Genomic DNA, 27087 nt, shown 5'->3' on the forward strand with positions numbered 1-27087 from the left:
TCAGTCTGTATGGAAATATTTTCTCAGTGTCCAGGAGCATTCCAAAAGGCAAACTGACTGTTCAAAATTATTAGGAAAATAACGGAGAGCAGATCAGATACATGCCACTGAACAGAGCCATAGTGGAGACTGCATTGTGATTACCATATGGAACTCTGGTTGGCTTCTCTCAAGAAAAACAGAGTTGGAAGGGTTTCAGAGAAGAGTAACAAGGCAGATCAAATACAAAGAATATCTTCCATATGAGGAAAAGTAGAAAGTCTCTTTAGCCCAGAGAAGAGATGGCTGAAGTGTGACAGGATTATAAAATCAAGTTTGGCATACAGAGTTTGACTGCAGTATGATTTCTCATTGTCCCTTTGATATAAGAACCATCAGTGCCTCCATAAATAAGCAGGTAGTGACTACAAAACAAAAAGCAGATTTTTTTTTTAATAAATATGCCCTATGCTGTGTCAAACTGCTTAGCAGAGGATGCGGTGGGTCATCGAGGTTTATGTGCATTCAAAAAGAGGTTAAGTATCATCATGGGAGAAAAAAATCCCCCTGCAGTACTTCTATGTAGAAGACCTTGTTTTTGCTTCTGAGGCCTCGGAGCTGCACGTCGCAGCGTTCTGGGCGGTGTGCAGTAGCTGTGTCTTCTCGCGCCGTCCGAGATGACAGCTCTTGGCCGCTGTCAGAGATGAGGTGGGGAGCAATGCATGCTTGCAGCTAATTGCAAACACTTGTTCATACTTCAGTACTCCAGGGTCATGTGCAAGGACTCATCCTGACACATCCTGCACTGTCTCTGTATCAGTTTGCTCTCTGCTTCCAAGCGTCTCTATCCAGAAAGTCAGGATTAGGGACTTGCAGTGTTGTGCTACTGACCCCTCTGCGCCGCCACATCAGGATTCAGTTCAGCCATAGTGCTAGTCCTTTTTCAGAGGGCACAATCAGCAGTGGCTGAACTGTCTGCAGTGACAACAGTGTGCGGGGCGGACATAAAGCAGGAGAAACCATGCTGGACTGCGTGGTTCCCTGGGGAGAAGGCGGGGACCAGAGGCACCATGTTCTGTACAGCTAAGGGGGTTGTGCAGCACTGAGCGAGGGCCATCTGAGCCAGCACGCTCCTGAGTTCTGCCCATTGGAGCAGCTCAGAGCAAGGCACAATGCTTAAGCAAGGGTGAGGAAGGCTGAAGTGTAAAGAAACATACAGCAATGGGAAAGCTGCAGTGGCTCTCCATAGCCATTCCCACTCCTGGGCTGGTGGCTTCAATGGACTCTTACGCCCAGTCCTATTCTGACAGCATCATTTGTCAAGTCCTATTATGACACTAGAAACTGCTCTGTTTTTTTCCGCAGCACTCTGATTTCTGTCACGTTTCCCATCTTCATGGAGAATTTGTCTGGGCAGCTACCATTCCCACAAGGGAAGTTCAAATGAATGACTGCTTTTCATATTCCATAATCTGATTCCAAATACTCCAGTGCATACTCCAGGAATGAATTACCAAATTGCTCTGTCTCATTCTGGAGCAATCCACCATAGGAGAAACTGAAAACAAGATTTTTTTTGTAGTTGTACTGAAGCTTCACAGTCAATTTTAAGCCTCTTAGACAGTATAATACTGAATGCAAGTTCCTGCTGAGGGCTATCAACTGCAGTATGTGCCAGGCAGCAGGGACCACCCTGTGCCATGCCTGCATGTGTCAGAGACTTCCCTCTGCCAGCAGCATGACTTAGATCAGAGAGCAGCTTCCTGGGATTTCCCATCAGCATCCTCTAAGATTGCCATCCAGCAGAAGGGATCTGTGCAGTCCCAAGGTGAAAGGCAATAGGAAACACATCATCTTCAAAACACGATGGGATTAGCACAGTCTGAAAACAGCACCATGCTGTCTTCCGCTCAGGTGTGCAGACATGCCACCTGCTGGGACCACGGGGAGGGAGCAGGCTGGGCCTTCAGATGTCACTGTTCCATGTCAGGTGTGCTTGTAAGTGCGCCCTGGGTAAATCTAAGCGCACATCCTTGCAGCTTCAGTCATTACGTGCCTTCTCACACAGCACCTTCTCTGATGCTGCCGTGGTGCTTCAGAACATCTGCATGACAGAATGGAAGGATATACCTTAAATACTTGTAGTTAAAGAAAAGCAGTGGTGTTTTTGTACTCCAAGACCGCAACAAGCCAGGAGTTATTCACAGTCTGTTTGGTGCTGTGGCCGTGTTGTGGCAACATGCCTGATGCATGCCATGCAATGTCTGAATAAAAAGAATGATTTCCATCCTCATCCTGACCTGTGCTTTTGTCTCATCTCCTACTTGTCTTCCACAACTGCTTGCCTCGTGTCAGAGTTGTGGGAAACCTCGCAGTGTATGAATGGATGGTTGCACCATAGGTCTTAAGGCATCCAGATGAGTACCCCTTCCATCAGTACAGCTCTTTCTTAAGCTTACCCATCTGCCAACACAAGGCATAGGAGAGCCCAAGCTGATTTGCCCTGGCACCATGCAGAAGAGCTGATCAGCTGGGAGTACAGTGGGGTAAGCTTTTGGTGCTGTCCCTTTTGTCAACTAGAGCAGTACCTCTGCTTGGCCACACACTTCCTACTCTGCTGCATACAGTTCTCTACAGGGGTCTTACACTCACAAATCCTCCATTTTCTTTGCGTGCAGTGATACCCTGACACATTTTTCTATCTTGTGCTGGAAAAAAAATGGCCAATAATGAGCTTCAATGAACATTTATCCAGCATTTTCTGCTTCTTCCTCTGTTAGACTGTCTTGTTTAATGGCAGAGCCTGGTGATCATTCAAATGTCATATTAGGAGCATGATTTTAACAAGGGCAGCTCTGTCCAGGCCTCTTGCACGTGGTAACCTCAGGCTCAGCAAGTGGAAAGTGGGGGGAGCATCTCCACTCTAGCTTGGAAATGCTCCCTTATTTCCAGTTTGTCAGTGCAACATCAGAATCATGGACTATAACACTTCCTATTTCTTTCCCTCTGATTTGAAGACCATCTACTGAAAACTCTCACTTAAAAAAACAAACAAACAAACAAGGAACTTTAATATCAAGCAAAAGGCCCAAAGAATGAATTGCTTGTATCAGAAATAAAGCATGTTAGTTCTGTCACAAGCAGGATGTCTCTCCAAAGGCAGCTCTGCGACTCCATCATTTCTGCTTTCCTCTCATTTTCTTTTAATACACAAAGACTGCATGCTGCAGTGATGTGATTGGATTCCACTTTGGAGCAGTGTAATTGTAAATATTCATTGGAATCCAAGCTAGTTTCCCCAAGTCTCTCTTAAAGGCTCTGCAGCTATACAAACAGCCGTGGCTCTGTATTAACCTCATAGCCTGGGGGTTGCCCATTTCTCCACAGCCCCAAAGACTTCTCCTTCTCCTGGAGAGAAACCAGCCTTGTAGACCAGTTGATCCTCTGTCATTTCCTTTATTCCCTCTAACATCTGTGTTGTGGAGCCAGCTCTCAAGCCCAGGTGCCTGGTGGGGTTCCTCCTCAGTGTCTGCACACATCATACATTTCATCTTGCCCTGTCACTTTCAGATCCCACTGGCTGTTGTGACTGTGTTTCTAGCCCCCTTGAAGCTACTGGCAGTGCTGGGGTGTCTGTGTGGGAGCTGCTTTGTGTCCTGGTGTATGGTATGCATGCACCAATTCCTCCCTCCTGCTGAGGACCTATGATCCAAGTGGCTGCTGCCCCACAGACAGGTGTAGGGCTCCGTGAGCGAGCAGCATCTGAGAAAACTGCACCACTTTTGGTTACTGAGACCAGGTAGGTCAACTGTTGATAGCCAGGCAATTCTACTTCCCCAGCACCACAATTACACTCAAACACCAAGCAGGCAAAGAGCAATAGGTTCATACAGCCATCAGGGAGCATAGATGAGACCTTTCCACGGGTCCGACCCACACCTTCACCTGGCCTGGATTCACCACTGCGCAGCAGAACTAAGTGGCATCAAGCTGACCTTGTTTCTAGGTGGTCTTTGATAGCTATTGTGCAACTCATTTGCAAAGCAGCACATATAGGAAATTGCACACAGCTAAGAATGGAAATTAAATCCAAAGTTTCTGATAGCAAATCTATACTCCCATCTCTGCTTCATCTACTCATATGTTTATTACCAAGGGTGGAACTGCAATGCTCAGACCAAAGCCCGAGGCACAGCAGCACATGTCTTACAGATGTATGTATCAGAGATTTTGTCATCCATCAACATCCTCCAGGCTCTGCTTGCTCTCTTCAGCATGTGTTAAGGCATGCATTCTGACTACTGGGTAACCTATGGCCAGATAAGGAGGTAGTAAAAAGGAGAAAATCCAGCTTTCTTCCCACGTGCAAGTTCCTGAGAGCGACTCGAGGAACAAGGCACCCACCAGCCCCAGCTAAAGTGTCTCAGATAGCTAGATGTATTGCTGACGAGCAGCTCAGAGACTGTCAGCTGTGCAGTTTTGTTGAGCAGCACAATTGCCTGATCCTTGCTTAGTTCAGTTAAGGCCCTGGCACCAAGTCTCAAGCCCACTGCACTGAGACCCCTGCTCATCCTATGAAACATATGTCTACCTTGGACCATCCCAGGCAGCGGCATGTTGTGGAACAGAGGAAGGAGCACCAAGTCATCAACCCAGTATACGTAGGTGAGCGCTAAGGCTTCTGGACAAGGAATCAGGCAGCCCTGTTTGTCCTTCCAGAGAGCCAGAAGAGGACAGACTCTGTGCATTCCTCCAATCCATAGCATCAGTACAAAGAGAACCCTGTACCCTGAGGAGAGAGCTGAAGGAACACCAGTAGTGAGGAAGACAAGCAAGGCTGAATTTACCTGGGAAAACAGCAGTGAGCGTGCTCCTCAGCCAGTCTCCTATGAACAAGCCTGCAGAAGCATAAGAATGAGGTTCCAAGGAAGAGGGAAGAATACTCCCACAGATCAATGTTACTATCCAGCACAGGAAGTGGGCAATGCATCTCAAGATGGGACACCATTTACAACACAAAGCAGGCATTGAGTCTCATGGAGGTCAGGTGAACCACAGTAGAAAGCAAGCATCCATCCAAGACTCAAGCGCAGTCACTTTCCTAGGAAGAACAATCACCCTGGCAAGTTGATAGCACATAAGTGCTAAAGGAGACTATGGTGGGGCTTTGAAGAAGACAGATGAGTATCAGGGTATGAACAAAGCTGGGTTTAGAAACTGAGCAAGGCTGGCACGAATCTCAAGAGCTTGATGGCCCATCTTGCAGTTCTATGACAAGGGAACCTATAGGTGCCTTTTCTTCTGTTTGTCTCTCCTTGAAGATCCCCTGTGATGCAGAATCCTTGGGCCCCTGGCAGTCTGTTTGCCTGCTTTGTTCTCCTCTCCATTAGAAGCTGTTCCTAACCTGAATCTTTCTCGATGTAGGATACACCCATTAGTTCTTGGGCATGCCTTCGTGGACATGGAGAACAGTTGGCTTTGTTCTTCTTTCCAGGAATTTCTTATGTGCAGCTGGTGTTGTGATTTTTCACAGTCACGCTGGAGAGAAAAAGAAAATTCAGCCAGATTAGAAACAAGAGAAAACCTGTCTGGTGGAACTCACTGCCACACAATGAAACAGCAGCTATGAGTGCCCTCTGAGATAAAGTAATGAGGCCTCTGCACAGATAACAGCTCCCAGAGTCAAAACAGCTCTTTGCAGAGAGAAGTGCCTTGTGCTGAGAATGAGCCAATCTCCAAATCAGCCTTTGGAGCGAGCTGCTCTGAACCACCTGCTGTAAATTTCCTGCACCTTTCTCTACAGCTGCTGATGTTGGCTCTGATAAAGACACACTGGCCTAGACAGACACTGTAGCAGATCTTCTTAACCCTTCACAAGAACCTGGCATTGCTTTGGCAAGGAGAAACTTGGACCACAGTTTAAGCAGTCAGTGTGACACATGAAAGCAGGGTGTTCTTCTGAGAGCAGCATGTGATGTGGTGCTCCTGCTGCACAAAACTACCCCAGAGCATGTGATGGCCCAGAACAGCACTGTCTCCTCTTGGAGAAACTGTCCTTTCTGTATCCTTCTCCACCACAAAGAAGGACAGCTCAGAGGTAGAGACTGCTTTGGAGAAAGCCCAGCCTTCAACTAAAAAGAATGTACCTGGAAGCCTGGTGCTGCACCAGCGCCCACATGGTCATAAGCTGGGGCTAGATGATGAGACATCCCAGCAGCTTCTTGGAAACTCACCCACTCCCAGGTACAGCAAATTGCCTCTCTACAAGCCACAGTACAATCCATAACGCCTTTAATGGCTCTCAGGGAAGGGAATGGACCTCTCTAAGACCTGATGCCCAGCCTGGAGCACCAGCAGGGCTCTTGGCATGCTCTAATGCAATGGAAAGCACAGCAGCAACACCAGGGTAGCAAAATCCTAGACTGCAACAAATGAGGAAAAGCCCAAACATAGCAGCCATGGACACACAAAGGAAGAAAAAGCTGCTTACCTGTGGAAGACCTCAGATAGACAGGAATCTTCAGTAAGACACCCTCACTGCCAACCCTTAAATGAGGTCTGGGAAGGGGTGGAGGCTGGCTCCAGCCCTTCCTTCAATCAGGTACATTGCATGCACCTGAGCTCCCCTGGGCTGCCCTGCTCCCCACCAGGTGCTCAATCACTGCTTCAAGCCATGGCTTAGCACTTCTGCTACATATGGCAATACACCAGTCTTTTGCTGTACAATCCTGGGAAGGAAGGCAGGGAACCCTTCCTTGCACCTATAAACTGAAATCACAGTCCTTTCCCTGCAGCTCCATTTTCCAGAGCAATGAGAGCCATGTTCTTTGGAGCTCTGCTATGATGATTTATCCAGGTCACGGTGAGGACAACTGGCTAACTGAGGTTAACAGCCCTCTCAGTTTCACTTCAAAAAGACATTAGCATGGAGGCTGTTTTAAACAATGACATGCCAAATCCTGATTCATTCACCAGGAGAGCTCATGACCAGGTGGGTGTCTCAGCTGACAGGCAGAGCTGCACTGCCAGCCTTTCCTTAAAGAGCAGGGCTATAATTCACGTTCCTAGTGCTGAATGACAGGTTGCAAACTCCTGGTATGTTTGCCCTGCTACAGGCATCCTGGGACTGCCAGCCCTGGAGCACAAAGTCCCCCATGTGAACAGATCAATCAGCAGCCGTGTTTGGCTCAAACCAGCACATGCAGAAGGGCAGCCCTTCCTGTACAGCCAGATGGAGACAGAGATGGGACAAGAGCTTTAAGCAGAACTGGATAGAGGCAGAGCAAGATGTAAGCTGGTGTGGTGGGAAGGACTGCCCTGTTTCTAGTCAAAATCTAGCACTCACTGAAACTACATAAATAATAGAACTGAAAGCAACAGGACAAATGAAAGTATGGTAAAGGCTGACAGAGATGATTTAATGATGGGATTGTTTCCCTAATTAAAAAAAAAAAAAAAAAGACAAAAAAGACTGGAGCCCTTCTGTGCAGAAGGAGGACAATGGAAAGAAAGCATAAAATTGCAGGTGTCACATAAAAGGTGATTAAAGAATGATTGGTCACAGTCTTTCAATAAAATAACAGTAAACAAAAAGAAATGACTCTGCATCCCGTGTATGGCTAAACAGTGGAACTTGCTGCTGTGAGACACTGCAGAAGCCACATAATGTCTGGGTTACAAAAATAGTTTGACAAATTATTGATGAGAATTCCTCGAGGGTTGTTAAACACAAAGATTCCAGCTTGGAATCAAGAATCCCTGTAACCACGGAGATAGGAGAGCATCTTTGGGCAACAGTACAGCTTCTCCTTTTTTTCCTCTTTCCAAGGCATGGGCATAAGCTGCTGTCACAGAGCACTGCAGAGCACTGTTCTGACCCAGAAGAATGTTAGACTTTTATGTAACAGAGCTGGATGTGCTTTGATTAGGAATTTTGTAGGAGAAAGGTTAGAACTGTGTTGTTGTATCTGTCACTTTCACACCAAAAGCAAGCAGTTAGACTCACCTGACATCAGCATCAACGCATGGAAGGGATAGGATGGGAAGGGAGTAAGACAGAGTAACTGTAAGAAGAAACAGAAGCATGATTCCTCCCTGCTGTGCTCTCACTGCACAAATCAGTGTATGGATACCCATATACATATGGAGAAAAAATGTAGGCACACAATGACACACTCACAGATTCATTCATCCTTCACCATTCATGCACACAAGCAGACAAAAGCATGCAAACTGCCAGCAGCAGCCTTCTCCAGCGGACAGTCTGAAAACAGGCTTGCAACATGCAGTTCTGCCCACACGCTGTGCTGTCTCTTCACACACACATACACACAGTGAGAACAAAGGATGACATGGCAGTAAAAGGAACAATATCTAGCTACGTTCCTTCCCATGAAGTGAACGTACCTCACTATCACCAAATCAAGTGAAACAAGCCATTTCCACTTTGAGTAACAAGGAGAAAAGTACCACTCAGATTCTACAATGCTGCTCTCCCTCTGGACAAGCCAGCTGTGCGGAGCTCATTCTGCTGCCCAGCACACAGACCTGATACTCCAGCACCAGTAGCACGTGGCTGATTTAGTCTTCCAGTACACCGAGAATATTGTGCTATCAAGTTTTAAAAATAGACATAATTCTTCTGGTTTAAGGGGTGCTGAAAGAGATTAGAAGCAGGTGTTGTGGAGGAACAATGCAGACTAAGCAAGTAATCCTGCACAGATTTTTAGGATCCACTCTCTCCATGTCCCAGAATCTGTTTGCCATCTGGATCTGATCACAGACTGTGGTCAAAATCCATTAACGACTAAAGGTGCCTGAATGGACATCAGGCAGACACACGGCTGAGCCGACATGTGAGTAGCATGCTCTCCCAAGCCAGATTTGCATGCAGAAGGAATGTGCAGTCCGAGCAGTGTGACTCCTGGCAGCTCTGAAATACAGGGGTTGGAGGAGAGGAGCTGTATGAGGGCAGGGGACCAAGCAGACAATGGCACAGAGATGACAGACACAAACACTGCCCTGCAGGCCTTCTGTCAGGTCTGCAGAGCAGCTCCCATTGCAAATGTCTGCTTGTCCTGGAGCAAACTCAGGATTTCAGCTACCCAAGCCTCTGTCCTGGCTCACACACATCACTGTTACATAGCTGGGCAGCATGTCCTGCGAGGTGTGGTCTTCCTCCAGCTTCCTACCAGCTGCCCTCTCCCCTTCTCTCTCAGGAGGTGAGCAGCAGGATTAGCATGCAGGACATCTGTGCATTACAGCAGTCACATCTCCAGTCAAGTGCAGCCCAAGCACCTATTCACAGACAGCAGAGCTGCAGCCGTCTCCCCAGTTCCCAGGACTTTCCCTCCTCACTGTGAGTTGACAGACTCCACTTTTGCATCTTTAGCCCTTTGTTATGCTGTCATTTAGACAGGAGCAGCAGATTATTACCACTGCTGTGAATGTATTAAATAGAGTTCCAATACTGGCCTGCCGAGCCAGACCATGCTGGCATCTTCTCCTACCTGCATCCAAGCTTCCTCCTGCAGCTGGTGGTGGCCTCCAGCTCCTGGCTGAGCTGCTGGATCTGGCTGCATTACTGCTCCGGTTCTGCCTGCCTCTGCCTCTGCCTCTGCTTGGTCTGCAGTTGATAGATCCTCTGCTCTTGAGCATCCAGCTATTGACCCGCCCAGGGAAAGAAAGAAAAAATGGAAAAAAAAATCAATTAATACTAAACGGCTTAACAAAACCCTGAACAGCACAGGCCTGATGCTGCTGGGGGTGGGGATTGTCGGGAGGAGACACCCCCCCCCCCCGCACACCAGCTGCAAAAACCTGATGTTCTGGGGACAGGAAGCCAATATGGTAGTTATGATCCGGGTGCACGCCTGTGGCAGCAGGGATATGGCCCAGGAAGGCTGGGAGACAGCTACACAGGGTGCCTCCTCCTTGGACATGGGGGGTTGTGTCCGGTGCTCCGGGCCAGGAAGGCACAGAGCAACTGAGCACACCCAAAGTTATAACTGATGGCTTAATAACCAGTGCCTGGTCCAGCCCTGTGCTTCGACTCCAGGCTCTGCCCTGTGCTGAAGGCCCCTCCAGGCATTTCCTGTGTGATCAAAGAAGAAGGGAGTGCAGTGCCTGTGGCTGGCCTGGCCCTCCTGTCCTGCTGCAATAGCAGTGGGCTCAGAGGGCTTGGTGTTCTCATTTCTTGGCATTCCCAATTCTCGGCATTCTAGCTGCAGAGAGTTCACACCAGGAGGGAGAGGGAAAGAATCAGGAGTGTCAAGCAAAATGCAATTAGCATGACAAGATGCAGATATTGATCCTCCAGAGCTGGCGGTGCTGCTGTGGCCCTGTGGCAGAGCAGCTCCCCGGACACTGACCGCTGCCTCCGAGGCACTGCTCCTCTCCACACATGGTGGTGCACGGAGCACAGCAAGGGCACCGCATGGCTCCTGCCCTGCTCACAGCAGGGAGGCAAGAGAAAACAGTGCCCACGTGGCCTGAGAACTGGTTTGCTTGGTGCTGCTGGTGGAGGCTATGCCACGCCTGGCCATGAAAAAGGGCCCCAACATGCTGCAGAGCTGTTGCTGCAGGTGAAAAGCACGCTGCTTTCACTTCTCATGGGCTGCAGGAAGCAGCTGAGCTTTCTGGGGAAAAAGACACTGCATCTACAGGATCATGAGGATGAGGTAATGTGCGAGGCACAGCACCACATCTTCTTGCCAAGCCTGGTCTGCAAGCAGCCTGGGCAGGAGGAGCACCCCGAGCTCTGCGGGCCCATTGTACTGCACTGAGCCGCGCTGCCTCAGCTCTCCGTGCCTTCTGCTGGCCCTGCTGCCTGTGCCCTCATTGCTGCCGGGCAAGGGGGGCTCTGCCAGCACCGAGGGTACCCCACAACAGACACAGCCACTGAGGGCCCTAATTATTGTTCACTAAACCTAGAAAGAATTTCAATATTAATTAAATGCTAACTGATCAGTAAAATATATTTATTGAAGACTGTCACGTAGCTGTCAGCATTCAGTAAATATATTAGTAATCAGTTTGCATTTAATTAACATTAAATGATTTTAATGTCTACATTAAAGTCATATTGGAGACTGTTATCAGCGCAGTCGCCCGCATTCCTCCAAGCCATACTTTGTATGCGTGTAAACCACTCAGCCCCACAGTGAGAAAGGTTACAGCTGTCCAGCATGATGCGCACCAACAAAACAAAGGAAGCATTTAAATTCTGAGTGGATTTAAGTGTGTGCACATGTGTTTCTGTGCCTGTACTCTGCAACAGTAAAGGACACCTTTGTGTTGAACATGGGATGCTTTCCATAGCTGCTCACAGTCCTAAAGCTTTACCCACACAGCCAATGTTAGATGGGCTGGAGACGGAGAGGAGCTGACAAGTACTGGGGCCTGACCTGAGGAGTCCTTGACTCCTCATTCTGTTCTCACTTTTGTTTTTCGCATGCACTTCTGCATGAGCACCAGCAAAGCCAGGGGACATTTTAATGTACAGCATAGCATGCAGGAGAAACAGCCCCTGCCAGCTGCAAGGCAGGTGAGCGTGTTCAGGAGGCAGAATAATTCCTGGATGCTCAATGTCATGAGGCTCTCTATCAGCCTTCAAGGAGCAGAAATGACTGCAACAACAGATGTCACACAACTACATGAAGCAGCATCCACCTATGGGTCTGAGGTAACTGAAGGGATGCATCCAGCTCAAAGCAATGCTGCCTGTGTGAGCTCACCTCCCTCACCCACTCCCCTTGGAGCCAAGCTCACCCTTCCTTCGGCCCCACACAGACCCACAGAGGGCTGTGCTTGCAGCAGGCAGGAGGTGGCATGGGTAGGGAGAACGTCTCCCGCCCCCACTCCTTCTCCTCTCATTTAAGTGGAATCAGTTGTGCCATTTCTGCTTTGCTTTTCAAAAGCAATTACTTTCATGTCATTTCTACAGACATTCACAGAGAGCAAGAGAGTGAGGGCTTGATTATCCCCCCTCCCATCCCCATCCTGTGGCTTCCGCAGTGGCGGTGAAGTATTAAATTAAATGAGGTGTCTATGGAGCAGCGATGGTTTCAGGTCAGAGGCACTATGGAAAGCTGTATGCTGCACTGCTCCTGTATATGTAAATGGATATATTAAAACCACTGATGTCAACTTGCAGCACTCATCTCCCCTGCTCTCGGGTGATCAAAGCTGATTGCAGAGGCAATTACTGCAAAGGAAAAGAAAATCACGGCCTCCTGCTCATCCCTGAGCTACCGGAGTTTAATTGCTTAGCGTAGCTGAAGCTGCCTCTCCATCTCCCTGGTGTGCACACACACACATGTGGGAGCAGCGCGTGCCTTGAAACACAGACAGGAATGGACGTTTTTGGGGATGGGCGATGAGAGGCACCCCAAGCAAGGGGAGACCACAACATGAAAAATAATGATGCTTAAAAATGAATTAAACCACTACAGCAGGCAAGGCTGTATCTTAGCAAGAAGCTCGATCGATAACACCAAAAGAAAGTCAGAGCAGCATAATACATGCCCATAAGCCAGCCTCCCATTTTCTCTGCTCTTTGGTCCTAGATTCATGGTAAGACTTCTTCAGCCTTTTACAAATGGTAGCTAATCAGGCTCCCAAAGCCTTGGGACACTGACCAGCATCAAGTCCCCTGTATTATGGATAGGATGACCCAAACAACCAGGTATTGGGGCCTGACCTGAGGAGTCCTTGACCCCTCATTCTGTTCTCACTTTTGTTTTTTGCATGCACTTCTGCATGAACAGCAGCAAAGCCAGAGGACATTTTAATGTATGGCACAGCGCTGGACCAACTCACAGCCCACACGGTTTTGGGAGCCAGCACAAGCAATCCAGGTGTACCTCAGGTGTCAGTGCTGGTCAGATGTCAGCTCTGGGGGCTGATCTCCTCTGCATTCATCTAAAGGGCTTTTGCAGTGTGGAGAGCGGGGCCAGCTGGCTGTCTCCTTCCATGTGCCCTCCCTGCTGCTGCATACCAGCACCCATCTGTATGCTGGTCCACCACTGAGCAGTGTGCGCAGCTGCCCCAGCACCAGCAGACCTATTGCTACCTCCCGTTATTGCCACAGACCAGTTCCTGACATTGTGCTGTATTCCTGTGGGACTCCCAGGCAGGTATTCGTGCACCCCACGCAGCAGAGGCTCGCAGTGGGTGAGGTGAAGCTAACAAAGGCTGCATCGCGCTGACCTGCAGCGAGTTGTGGCTCACGAGCACCTGAGGCCATTCAGGACTGTCATCTTGCTCACATGCCGTGTCCATAGCTGGTAACAGGAGAGCTTAGGACACGTTAGTAAGAACATACTAGTAAACACATGTTAAAGCTCTGCCTTGTGCCTGAATAGGTACTGACAGCTGTGCTGCTGCTGCGTAAGCATTTATAAAACCGCCGTGCTGGCCTGGCCAGATGGAGGTTTTCTGTATATTGGATTAAATCACTGCAGCACCTGATGAAACAAAAAGGCAGCACCCTCACAGAAGCCTTGCTCCCCATATAGCTAACATGACGCTTACTGGAGGATGGGAGTGACAGCCAGAGCTGGCTGCTTTGGAGTGCCTGGCTTGTACCTGCAGAGCCTAGCAGGCTGTCTGGGTGGAGCAGGATGCCTGAGCAGGGAAAAAAAACCACCAAAGAGACCTTGCTGAGAAGGAGCACAAACTGAAACAAAGCCTGGGCAGTGCGGAGAAGCACGGCTGGTCCTCCCCTGCTGTGGAGCAGCCCTTCCCTCCCAGCTGGGCAGCTGGAGGCATGCAGCTGGTGCAAGGGCTGTGTCTGGCAGCAAAACCACATCTCTGCCTGAGGGGCACGCATCCCTGCAGCTGGGAGACATCTGGAAAGCTGCAGCAAAGAGGGGTGCAGCCAGCAGTGGGCTGTGCTGCCAGCAGAGCATCACAGTTCAATGCCACTGATATTGAGAGGCAAGTTTACAGAGCAGCCCGGAGACACTGCTGCTTCCTTGTGAATTAAGAAATTGGAATCAGCACCATCAAAGCAGCGTAATCATACTCTCACAAGGCAGACCCCCCAGCAGCTGATTTTTTGCTGTATTTTTATTCTTCCAAATACATGCACACTGCTCCCAGCCTCACTGGGTTCAGTGGCTGTGTGAAATAGCCCTCAACTGAGCCTGGGGAAGGACAGGCAGAACCAGAGAAACAAATGCTGCAATGCATGCCCAGAAATGAAAGCCAGCCACAGCTCCCTTTGCAAAGGCAATGAACTGGAATAGCTAACGCTGAGGGCAGAGCAGTCATCCAATGGCATCATTTGGGAACTCTCAGTAGCTCCTAAAACATCAGTGTAAGTGCTATGTTACTTTGTCTTTTGAATTTTAATCCTTTTTCAGGTTTTCACTTTCACAATTTTCTCCTGCAGCACTACAAGGTGAATTAGATTTTATTTACCTTTTGAACAACAAATGAACCCTCTTCTTCCTGCTCGATTCCATGGCTGGAGCTTCCAGACGCTCTCAGAAAATCCCCAAATCCAGGAGTAAACCCCTCGAGCTGCTCAGGATCAGTGGGAGTTGCCCGCAGTGCCAGCCCAGGGCCTTCCCTGTCTGCCCAGTGGGTTCTGCCACGTGTCTTCCTCCCTTCCTTCCTTCCTTGTGGACCTGTGTTTTCAGCCCAAGGATGCAATTCTGTTTTTGTTTTGTTTTGTTTTGTTTTTTACGAGCTGTCTCTTTTTGTTTAGCTGGGAGTGCTCAGAGCCCTTCCCCCACCTCCTCTTCCACTGCTGTTGCTGGTTTTATTCAATTCAACACTTGAGGGAACTGCAGATGAAATGTCTCTGAATCTAAATTGCCCGCAATAGATCTAACAGCCTTTTTCCCACTCCCCCCACCCAAACTCTCCTCAGACAGAACGCCTGAGCTCATTGTCTCTGCCTTACAGCTCTTACTGCTGCAAAACACCAGCACCAGCAGAGGAACTATATGACAGGAGCTCAGCACCCACAATCCTTCCTCGTCCAAGCAAAAACCAGTGTGCACCAAGAGCACTGCCCTACCAGGAAAAGCACAGTAACAAATGGGGCAGAGGTGAACAGTTTCCAAAAAAGCAGCTCGAGTCCAGAAGATCCCTGCGTGTGCCTGTTCTATCCTGCTCACTGCCATGTGTGCACAGCACTGTTGACAGTGCATTTTGCTGAGCACAGGAACTTGAAACGGCCTCTGGGGTCTTCTGCATGTAGACAACTGACACTCCAAGTTAAGCACAGGCTACTACCGGCTGTCTCAACGCTGCACACAGACATCCAAAATAAACCTGTGCCCACTGTGCCTGGGGGCCGCAGGCAGGTAGCACACATTTCTGTAGAAGGCACCACCCAAAGCGTGGAGCAGCAAATCCTGGTTGTACCTCTGCAGTCACAGGCAAGGGAGTGCTGTGGCAGCGGCCGAAGGGCGAGGAGGTCATCTAGGCTTAGCAGATAATAGCTCTGGTATCTGGCTGATGAGACAGAAAACATGCTTCTTTAAAATAGAGAACTCTCTTGCTATTGGTTGTACCTTTATGCCAAGCATTGATGTGCTTTGAGCGGGGCAAATGATGCCATGCAGCCAAATGGCATGTGAAAGGACAGGAAGCACACACACTCTTTGTTATGGAGGAATTTAGTACAGTTCTTGCAAAAGAACTATACTGCCTCTGCAGTAAACAGAGCACATCTGCCCCAGCCTTCCCTGAGCTCCTGCAACCTCTGGACATGTCACAAACTGTGCTGGTATTGAAAAGCAACTGCTGCTTGCTTCTACTGTTGCCCCACTGCTGTCCACCTCCCAGGCTTCACCCTCAACCTCTGCAGTAATGAGTGTGGCACGTGGGATGGTGGAAATGGCACCAGATCCTTTGTTAAGGGAGTTCTGTGGGCCCCTTCCATTCCCATCTGAATGGCCTTTCATTTTCTCCAGTTCGATGTTTGCTGATTGTTCATGCTGTCTGGAGAAGCTTTGATTAAACCTCTTAATTTTCAGCTAAGCTTTTTCTTTCCAAAGGGCAAACCCTTGACCTAAGAGCATAGAAAAGTGGTCAAAAGGAAAAATAACAAGGCAAAGAGGAAGGAGGAGTAAAAGCTGAGAAACGCAGAGGCATTACAAGCTTGTCACTACACATAGAGAGATTCCTGCAGCGGTTCTGGCAAGCAGCAGCCTCTGCAGAGCTCTGGCCACCGCAGGACCAAACAGTGCAGCTGCCCACACTGCTGGCGCTGCTCTGCTTGGTTTCCAGGTGCCCCTAAGTCTGCCCCATAGCAGAGAGCTGGTGGATAGCAGTTTCCTTGAAAGGGTGCAGAGGCACTGAGTTCTTCCACCACTGTGTGCTATCAGTGGACACTTTAGGGCTTGCTTCTGACACACTCGGCAGTAAAGTGCACACAGGATGCTTTGTCGTTTCAAACCATGCCAAGAGGTCAGGCAGTGCAAAGCAAAGACCAGAGAGAGTAACAGCCCTTCAGTCAAGGGCAGATCTGGGTAACTGTGACAGCCACGCTTTGACAAGTTCCTTTCTTGTTTCCTTGACATCCACAAAGCTCTGCCTGGTGATACCTAATCCATTCCCTGAGACTTGGACATAGACTGAATGCAGAACTGCAGTTACAGTCACACGCACAAATGCCATCACCTTCAGTGCTGGGAAAATTAGACGTTTTTTGCCCTTTGGCTGCAGAGAGAAAAGTTGAGATATAGGCAGAATATTACTGAACAATAAATATTTTCTGCGTGTAAAAACAGAAAATGCAATGATAACTAAACAAGTATAACTAAACTAATCTCAAAAGCCTGTTAATCCTGAAACCTAAAGACAACAGTTAAAAAGTGTCAACTTTGCAATTTCAGTGTTATTTGAAAAAAAAGTTTAGACTCTGTTCATTCCACATCTGTGGAAGACACCCATTTGCATGCAGATATTAAAAAACACAACCGACCTCTGTCCTGCTCCCCACATCCTCCAGTTTTAACTGAAATTCATTCATAATGCACAGATGGTCAGTATAAAAGTCTCCCTCATGATGAAAGCATATGTTGAGAACAAAAGCAAATAAATGGGGTATAAAAATAAACAAGAGGCACCATGCTGACTGCATTATAGATTTTCATATTTAATTAAAAGAAAATCTGCCTTTGGGTATCTGTCATAAGAACAGAGTCCTGCTTTGGAAGCCACAGCCTATCTCAGATCTGCAGCAGAGCTTGTCGCTGCGGCATCTGCACCCCCAGATGGGCCTGGGTCACTCGGCCAGTCAAGATGTCACTGCTGTTTGGCCTCTGTGGAGACCTGTGCCTCTCCCCCATGGCAAAGGGGCTGTGGCAGTGTGCAGTCAGTCCACGCGTTGGGGACTCTGAAGCATGACTTCCTACACAAAGTCATGTCATGTAGGAAGACACAACATGAGGTTCAACCAACAGAGGAAATGAAAAGTAGCGTGGATGTTTTCACCGGAAAAACTAAGAAAAGCGTTGGCTTTCCCCTCAACAGAAGGGTACAGCTATTGAAATGTGATGCCAAGAAGACAGGTCCTTCATAGCGTTTTGTTCCTGTTGATCTTTTAAGGTTAACAGCATGCAGAGGGCTATCATAGTTGCTACCAAGTACAGAGATGCAGGATTTCAGACTCAAACAGGAGCAGAATACAGTTTGATACTTTCGAAGTATCTGGATCTAAGGAGTCCCAGTATAGAGTATGTAAAGAATTGCCTAAAGCAGTTTCAATGCATTTAAGACCTCATGAGCTATTGGAAGACTGACAAACAGCAAACAGTGCCTGGCTATGATGAAGAAGTAGAGGAAAACAAGTCAGAAAATTATAGATCAGCCAGCTAAGTTCCAACTTTTGGAAAACCAGTAACTAAACAATTTCTAAGTACCTGAAAACAACAAGGAGACAGTTAACAACTAACATACTCTCCTGGCTTTCTACAGGCTGCAAGCACAAATAGCTATGGTCTTAAATTACATTAGGTAGGAGGTTAAGAAAAACTTTTTAGTGGAAAGGATAGTTAGAACTAGAATTCATCGTCTCAGGCTGCAGATTTGTGAGGCCTCCATCCTTGGATGCCCCCACTATGACCGCACCTGTCAGGAATGGCATACCTGAGGACAGCAGGATCGACAGCTAACAGGTTCTCATGTGCCTCTTCTAGCCATGCTTTTCTGTCACCCAATAGCCATTTAAAAATGCTCAGAACAGTTCTGCTGAGGATGCTGAGGGTTATTCTTCCATGAGAGCTTTCAGACTGGAAAGAGGAGCTGCAAGATAAGAAATACAATTGCAGCTCTCTATAAGGAGCCTGCTATGGGACAGTTACATCACAGGTAATATTTGCAATATTACACTGTCTATCTACACTGTCTGCTGCAAGCTCAAGAAATGCATGCAAACTTAACCAATAATGCAAAAGCAAAGCTAGCGTGCTGCAGTGGAAACTATAGCACAGGGATGGACAAAGAGCTGGGCTTCATACCTGGACAGCAAGTTTGAGTGCAAAACACAGAATAGTAGAGAGCTCACTAGCTTCTAGGGCTTCCTTCTGCATTTCAAAAGGATGCCCTGGGCTGTTTCAAACCTGGATGATGCAATTATAGAATTTGTCTTGCTCAAAGATTTGCAGAAATTTAGATGTCTCATTTTGCCTGTCTTTAGGATCTTGCAGCTTGGTGTTTGTTACTCAGGAAGGCTAGGAAATGTGTCCAGCAGTAAGCTCTCAGTTTGAAACAGAAGCTTTAGATTTTGAAGACAGAAAACTTCTTGGCCTTTTTTTCTTCTCCTCCAACAACAACAACAAAAACAACAACAAACTAGTACTTATTTCATCTTTCAGATAAAGGTTTGGAAAAAGCAGTCAACAGGAAACTGATGCAAATCGAAAAGGAATGCATGATTTTAGTGGGCTGAGATGCCTATCACACATCAGTCAGTCTAGCTTTGGCAAAGAACTTAGGAAATTTGGGTTTATGAAGTCTATGTATTTTGCACTGAAATGCTGTATCATTTCCCTTTCACTTCAAGCAAAGACCTGAGGAAAAGTACTGCCATTGTCCTGGCAGCTATGGCCATGTCACTATTGAGCTCTAAGCCAGCATGATTTCTGCTGGAAAACAAAAAGATTGACTAAAATCAACTCATTTGGCTAAGTGTCTTGGTTAAGAACACCAGTGAAAAAGATCTCCATAAAAGATCTCCATAAACCAGCTGCTTTTCATATCATTACCAGTGCCATAAGACAATCCTGATTATACAACTGTGTCTCCACGGAAGCAGCTGTGAACTCGTCTGCTGCACTGAGTGGCTGTGACTGCAGGCAAGTCGTTCTGTAACCCTGTGCTGAGAGAATGAATAACAAGCAGAAACATCACTGGAAAACCTTCAAGAAAATTGTTATCAGTCTATCTTGAGATTTCCTGAGGAAACAAATTCCCATCTCTTCTCCAAGGAAGCATTTGAGACACAAACATGAGGGAAGGGGAAGATTTGATACACATGGCTGTATCATCCACACAGTTCCTGGAGAGGCCTGTGAAGGCTGATTTACGCTCACTGGAGACCGTGAGTATGCAGGAAAAAAATGAAGGTGGGGTCCGTGGCTTTTGAAATTAGTGACAGTGTATTGATGGCTCGCTCTAGGGACAACTGGGGCGTACCTGTCCACACTGAAGACTTCAGGGTACCTGGATGAAAAGGTGCAAAGTGTTGCTGACCACAAACACGGTTTCAGACCCCACTTCTCCATTTCCATGGCTATTGCTTTAGCAAGAGAACAAAGCTCGGCTCAGTCTCGGGCCAGGCCTAGAGCTGCTCTCAGACACTGCCCACAGAGCCCAGCGCTCGGTCGTGCCGCTGGCCCTGCAGCTCAGCCCTCGTGATGACAGTGCTTCTGAGCAGACAGCACCCCAGCACAAACTGCCACTTATTAAATGCTGCTCTGAGTCTTGCTTGTGCACCTGAGAGAAATCACTTGTCTGGAGAATGACTTGCTGCTGAGATAACATGACTCGAGTGAAAGGAAACAGAGGGGACCCGGAGAACATGAAGACAGATCACAGGAAAAAAAGCTGCAGGGAAACACATTGCAGCAACAAAAGATGCCAGTCTTACCAACACGTTATCAGACCCCCGGGCCAAGCTGAGTGCCCAGGATGAGGAGCTGGGTCCTGCTGCGGCAGCGCCCCCGGCAGCCCTGCATCGTGAGGGAGCAGCTGTGGGCAGCAGCAGCTCTGCAGGCTGCAGGCAGCACCCCGTGCCCAAATGCCCACCCCACTCCTGGGAAGGGCCCAGTAAGGCCCAGCGCTGCGCAGCTGCTCCAGCGCAAGTGGCTGAAGGAGCGGGAGATGGCGGCAAGGCCACGAGTCCCAGCCCACTCCCAGAGCGCCAACGGCGGGGGGGGGGGGGGGGGGGGGTGGTTTAGAGGTGAGATGAGAAAATATCGCACCGACAAAATGAGAAGATCGGAGGAAAACCTTAACCTCACTCTGCAAGTCATAACGGCTTTGTCAAAATAAAAGTCAGAGCAAATCCTCCTCCCGCACACCTTCCCACTCTCAGAGCTGTTCAAGCACAGACATTTTCTATTAGCTGCAGACTCTGCATGCATAAGGGAGAGACTCCAGCATAATATCTGCACAATAGCACCTCCATACAAACACTGTGCCAGTAATGGGAAATTTTAATGATGTAAAGCAGCAAGGTCACACGATGTGTCCAGGCAGCCCTTGGAAAGGCGCAGTCTCTCCAGATACTGTGGAGGAAAGCTCAGAATTGCTCTTGGTTCATTAGGCTTTGCCTGAGGGGTTTTCTTCCACTATTAACTACAAACAAGGTTCAGGTTCTTGTTACTCAGTTTCGTGCATGCAATGCAAAAAGGTGAAGGGGAAGGTTTACCAAGAGCCATTTGTAAATATGCTAAAGCAATTCAGAGGCATTGTTTAAATCCATCAGACATCTGCGTAGTAAGTCACCTTAAACAAGAACACGGAGAAAGCTCTGTCAATACAGCAACATCTTTTTCAGCACGGAACTTTCACATAACGTTGCCAAAGAGTCTGTGCATAAATTACGCACAGCAGAACATTTCTTTCCCTCCAGGCGCTGACACTGTGTTCCCCTGCAGCCTGCCTATCCCTCCCAGCTTTATGACCCCAATGAGATGAGCTCTCACTGTTTTTTTTCCTCGTTAGATTTTGATATTTCAAAGCATGGCCTGCTTCTCACTCCCATCTCCCTGCTCCACATTATTAATGAATTGGAAAGCAGACATCATTAGTTTTTGGAGACCATTTCTTTTAAAATTTACAGAACCCTTCATCTGAATCCCTAGAGCCAGTCTGCTGTTCTCATCTTAGAATCTTATTAGCATCATATCTCCTGGATCCTGCCATGCAAACTGCATTGCTATGCACTTTCTAGCACTTGACCCTTTTGCGGACGGAATTAATTTCCTCTTTGAAGATAGAGCAGCATGCTGTTGTGCTTGTTAAAGAATGAAAACTCAAACTGGAAGATGAGAAACAAGCAGATATTCTCAGTTAAATTGTAAGATTTTCTATAGGGGGTTGAGAAAGACTGGTCAAGAGAAATCATAGACTGATGATGCTTTATTACCAGAAACATCTCCTAAAAGATCATGCAAATAAACTGACAATACTCACTGGGAATTTTTTTTTATGGTGTGCTCTTTTTTTTTTCCAGCATCATTGTTTTTCTCTGCAACCTTTCACATCCTCCACCTATTTCTGTGTGCAAAATACTGAGATCTTGTTGTTAATGTGAATATTACAAAGAACCAGAATTCACTTCCTGCTTGGGGCAACGAAAAGGTGCTCAAGCTGTATTAAAATGCACAAACAAAAAGAGCCCTTGCAAAAACAGGTCATTCTTTACAAGAATAAAATACCTAGCACCACGAATACACTGATACAATGCAGCTAACCCCTCAAAATACCCAACATTCCTACATGTGGAATAAATTAGAAAATTTAAATTGCTTCTTGCTCAGTTTGCTATTTTTAGTTCTGTAGCTTTCTGTCTATTCAACAATTTTCCCTTCACAATTTTGTTTCTGATGTGCAGTTTTCAGCAGCGATGTTTACTATGACAGCTGTAGAGGAAATTCTTTAGGTTGAAGGCTTAATCCCTTCCATAAGTTCATTAGGAATATGCTAATAAAGAATTGTAAGTTTATTTTTAAATAATAAGCAAAAGCACAAAACAAAAGAGCACAGAATGTCATAGTAAGGCCTAAGCCTTTACCACCAAAGCTACCAGACTGGACTCAGGAAGCAGAAAGAGTCCTGGATAGCACAAACACGTGCAAGCAGGCTGGGTCACCAGACCACGCTGGGGGCTGAGTGGATTTCTATTTCCCATGGCTGTGCTGTGGTCCAAGTGAAAGGAGCTGGGAGGGATCCACCTTGACTCAGCCGCAGCTCCTGGGCAGTAAACCAGGAGTCCCATCAGTATGGTGAAGTAGAAAGAAGAAAACTTTCAAAGTGTGGTGGGAACTGCAGGAAGGTCAACTTATTCATAAGACTTCTGCACGTATCTGCTCTGTCCACCAAAGCCAGACCAGAAGCCAGCCCAAGAGATGCTCTTCGCTCTGAAGCTGGGACCTCATTTAGCTCACACAACTGTGAAGCCTTGATAACTACATCTAGGCACAACAGTGCAAAAACCCTACGTGTTTTTTCATGTGCCACAGTCTGAGTAATGCTGAGTGAATGAGTATCATGTTCATCACCTTACCCACCTCCTCCAAAGGAGCATGAGAACTTCTGGAGAAATGTCACTCTGTGCTTTTGTTTACTACTCGTGTTCTGAAAATGCAGGGGATGTTCATGCAGAGTTCATCAGGCGAATGGCATTAGCAGCAGTAGCACAAGGACCAGACACAGACTGGCAGAGCTTATGAATGCTACGATGAATGATCTGTAGCAAAAGCCATGGGCAAGAGCTAGCCATTAGTCTAGGGCTTAGTAATGCACACTTCAAGTACATTACTCACCAATCCATCAGGCAACCTGCTAAAGAGCTGAGAGATTCCAGCACTTTTAAATTTGTAACACAGTGGCTGGCAGCCTGCACTACATGCCCTAGGTTACAAGGGCATGGAGAAAGACAATTCATTTTGTGTCATAGCCAGTATTTCTTCTTCTCCTTTTCTGTGTGTACTTAAGAAATGGGCCTTCTATTACCTGCAGATTAATAGCAGAATAATCCTTTGGTATCTCTGTTAACATCAACTACTGAGGAAGGCTTTCAAAGAACTATCAGCCCTTACGGTTTTCATTAGCAGGACTAAGTGTGGAGATGTGTGTGAGAATGGATTTGATTTCTTAATTCAAAAATAGTGCCTTAAAGTAGAACAATTACAAAGTACTTTTAGAAAATTGGATGTGACAGAGTTTAGGTTGCCAGCATAATTTGGGTCTTACTATATAAGCATGTAAGATGGACTCCAGTTAATGATCATACAGTGCCCTGGATTCAGACAGTCATAAGGTGGATAACGTACACAGAAGAAATAATCAGTCAGTATTTCTTTTTCCCTCACACAAAGTGTGTGGCTGAGCTTGTGTTTACTGCACCCTTTTAAAACCTCATACAGAATACTGTTAGCAATTTCCTTGGGGGAATGTCTATGATATTCATCACAACCTAAATAGGACCATTACCAAATCTCAGCACATTCATGAGGAAAGAGTTTTATCACCGACACTTTAAAAATGCAAAATGAATGCGGAAATTCAAGTATTAGATGTGTCCTCTAATTTTAGCTGCTTGAATTCAGGTGTCTACTTCTGATCTGTGAAACGCTTAACAACATTACAACACTACAGCATGGACATATTTTGGTTTGTTTTCCTTCGCTGGAGTTAGTCTGGCAGGAAGGAGGAGAGGGGAGAGGACCTGACAGCATGTGCTGCTGACAACCAGCAAATGGAAATCAGGAGATGAAGAGCAAGTTGCCAGTGACAGTGCAGAAAAAGGGAGAAGCTATGAAGAGAAAAAGGGATCCGCAACACTGGGGGATGAGAGCAGAGAGTGGGAGACAGAAAAATGGAAGAATGAATGAGAAATGAGAAAAGGACACAAGGAAAAGCACGTAGGCAAGGCAGAACTGAAATCAAAGCCCTGTCCAAAGTAAAAACAGCGTCATTTGCAAATCAGTTTAAAATTATTTAACCCAGCTGTTGCAACATCTAGAGCAAAATCTTAATTTGGGTTCAGAGTAACTTAATTTGGTAATTAATCAATGTGTGCCTCTTTTAAATGACAATAAGAATCTTTAGACAGGATTTCTCACCAGTTAAATATTTCAGTTTTAAAGACAATTCAAGTTTTAAATGGAAGGGTGCTTCAAAAAGAAACAACAGCAAAGACAAAGAACAAAGCACAGAGAAAACAGAAAATTCTTAGTTATAGTAATACAATCAGAAAATCAAAGCTAAAACACTGCAAAAATCCATAAGATTTCTTTCCATCTATTCTAAAGGGTCTGTTGGCCTACAGAGTGGGAGGTCTGGGCAGCCCCTCTGCCTGTGACTTGGTTCCTTGCACCCGCAGAACATGCTGATATTGGCACCTTCTGGGTGTTCGCATGCATGGCAGAGCAGCATACGCATTCACACCCTGTGCTTCAATGTATAGTTAGCAGCCTACGGCCTTCTTTGCAAGGCCTTAAAATATTCTTATTTAGGACAATTCCAGTAGGTACGTCCACATTTTGTGGGGGCAAATCCCACAGACGTGTCTGTGTTTGTTCTGCAGCTCCGTGCTGCGCTTGGCTGGCTGTGTGCAGGCAGAGCTGCCAAGTAAACCTGAGCAGTGCCTGAGTGCCTGCCAAGCTGTGCCAGACACCTCGCCCTGCCCACGCTGCTCTCTCTTGTCTGAGTTCAGCGCATTTCCTGGTCACTTCCTGTATTTAAAACACCCATCAGTATTTCACCAATTGCTTCTGCATGTTCTCAGTGAAAGAGAAACTGAGGGTGCAAATGGCCACGATCCATCTAATACAATAATCTGCATAGACCTGCATGCTATAGAAAGAAACACCTCAGTCTCGCTTGCAGGACAGATGTGCTTCTGTTGGCTACTGCCAAAGTATAAATTCCTCCAGCCACTTCAAACGAAGGTACCACATTCCTACCTGTAGAGGCACAGCACTCTGCTTCCTCCTGGTCCCAGGCTCTCACTGCCAGAGCTCCTGCATCCCCCACACCACCTTGTTACAGCCAAGGCTGCCCACAGCTGGGCTCCTATCAGAGCAGCTCACCTGCAGCTCCACCACCACCATTTCAGCCATGTCACTGCTGGGGGGCTGCAGTGTGCACCGTGTGTCATCACCTGGGTTCATCCAGGACTGGGCTTCCGTGCACCAATCAAGCAGCTGAGCACAGGAACAGCTATGCTAAGCTCAGTTCACCTGGGGCAGAGACTTGGCACTTCTTTTGCCTTTTTCTGATTGTGATCTGCTTACCTGAATTGAGTATTTGACCAACAAGTAAGTTGCTCTTTAAGAAACAACCTGAAACCTCATTTCTTCTTGCTCGATCATTTGCCCTTGTGAGGCTGAAGTAAAAAATAAACCAACCTACTGTTGAAAAAGTACAATGGTAACCTGAATGTGGCCTTGGTGACTGAGCCAGGTCTTGAGCAGCTACAGAGAAAGTATGTGAGAGTCAGGTTCTGCAGTAGAGCCTTTCTCTGCCCTCTGGCTTATGCACACAACAGAACACAGACTTGAGTCTTTGGTCACAGACCATCCTGGGATCTGCAGAGAACAGCCTACTATCATCAGACACAAGACTCTCCTGACTGAACCTGTTTGAAATATTCACCACACTACCATCTTGAGGAAAACTTCAGTCCTGCTTCGCCATACTGATCTGGCAGAGAGCTGAATCCAGGCTGCAAGACACGCGCTAAGGAGATACTCACGTGTTCTGGAGCACCAATACCAGGGCTGCAGCTGTCCCTACAAAAGTTAGATCACTGCAGCTTGCTTTGATCTGAGCTATGGTCTTCAAAGCACCAAAGATGCCATTGGCTTTTTTGTCTCTCTTCAATGAGACACTCAGCTGCCTGCAGCTTGTGCCCCAGATTCTGAGACCAGAGAATAAGAAATGAATTTAACACATGGGCTGCACGCTGGAAATACGAGTCAAAGCAATAGTCCTATCTCCATGTTATAATATATTAATGTTTGCAGTGTGCAAATCGGACCTAGAGATGTAATTTCCACCTTTAAAATTTATTCTGTTTCTCTGTTGTCCCTTGCACTTTCTACTTGCTCTCAAACAAGGGAGTCAAAACTGTAAAGAATGACTCAAGATATCAGTAAAGATAGAATTAACAGAAAAAGCAGACCTGGTTTTGTAGAGGACCATTCCCTAATCAGCCACAGGGTTATGCAGGTTTCCTCCGCTGTGGCAGAAATGAGAAGGGAAGGGCACACAACAAGGAAGCAGGAGCGGTAGGGATTCACCTTGAAGGCTTTCATGCGCATGAACTCACACACACACAGAACAAAAGCAACTCTGCTGTGCCTATGGGGAACTCTCACCCTCAGGCTAACCCTAAAGCGAGCATTAACCTACTTATTGCACCTCTAGGCAATTTGCTGGGTGAGGAAGCTGACAATTTGGGGAGGAAGGCGAGCAGATCTCAGATACTCTCAGCACAATATTCCCATCTACTGCTGAAGTACAGCACAGTGAAGGCCTGGTCTGGATCACCTGTATCAGGTCTGTTCTGCCCACCTCACATGTGAGGCAGAGAACAGGGATGTGACCACCTGCCCCGTACAGGAAGCATCCTCAGACTGAAAGAGCAGCACGCCGCCTGTTATGTGGGAGAAGTGCCAAGGGTTCTGCTGTGGAGCTCAGACTCACTCAGGCTTTGCTGGTCAAGCAGCATTTGTCCTTTCTTAAGATTTACGCTCTGCCTCTGTACTCAGAAAACCTGCCATTGGCCTGATTGTCACTTTGCATCTTCAGAAACTGCCATTAGTGCTTCCAAGCAGACAAACAACTCCAGATTCAGTAGGTATTGCTGTCAGTTTTAGCACCAGTCATCGTGCTGTTGCCCTTGAAACACAC

General features: G+C 47.2%; 1 protein-coding gene across 32 annotated transcripts in view; it reads right to left on the minus strand.

The window, feature by feature from the left end:
• Window positions 1–27087, minus strand: part of LOC128082657 (transcription factor SPT20 homolog) — a 98725-nt gene that overhangs the window by 12744 nt on the left and 58894 nt on the right. For 20 of the 32 annotated variants that reach the window (XM_052687038.1, XM_052687041.1, XM_052687039.1 and 17 more), the window contains 2 exons: window positions 9489–9640; window positions 4827–5517 (listed from right to left, as the gene is read on the minus strand). The exons of 1 other annotated variant lie outside the window; for it this stretch is intronic. The gene's annotated coding sequence lies outside the window, so the exon portion shown is untranslated. Of the gene's footprint in view, window positions 1–4826; window positions 5518–9488; window positions 9641–18087; window positions 18244–27087 lie in introns of all 32 variants that reach the window. 11 more of the 32 variants (XM_052687027.1, XM_052687010.1, XM_052687025.1 and 8 more) reach the window with 5 other exon arrangements.

The sequence above is a fragment of the Tympanuchus pallidicinctus genome, unplaced genomic scaffold (assembly GCF_026119805.1).
Source record: "Tympanuchus pallidicinctus isolate F22 unplaced genomic scaffold, pur_lepc_1.0 scaffold22, whole genome shotgun sequence".
Lineage (NCBI taxonomy): Eukaryota > Metazoa > Chordata > Aves > Galliformes > Phasianidae > Tympanuchus > Tympanuchus pallidicinctus.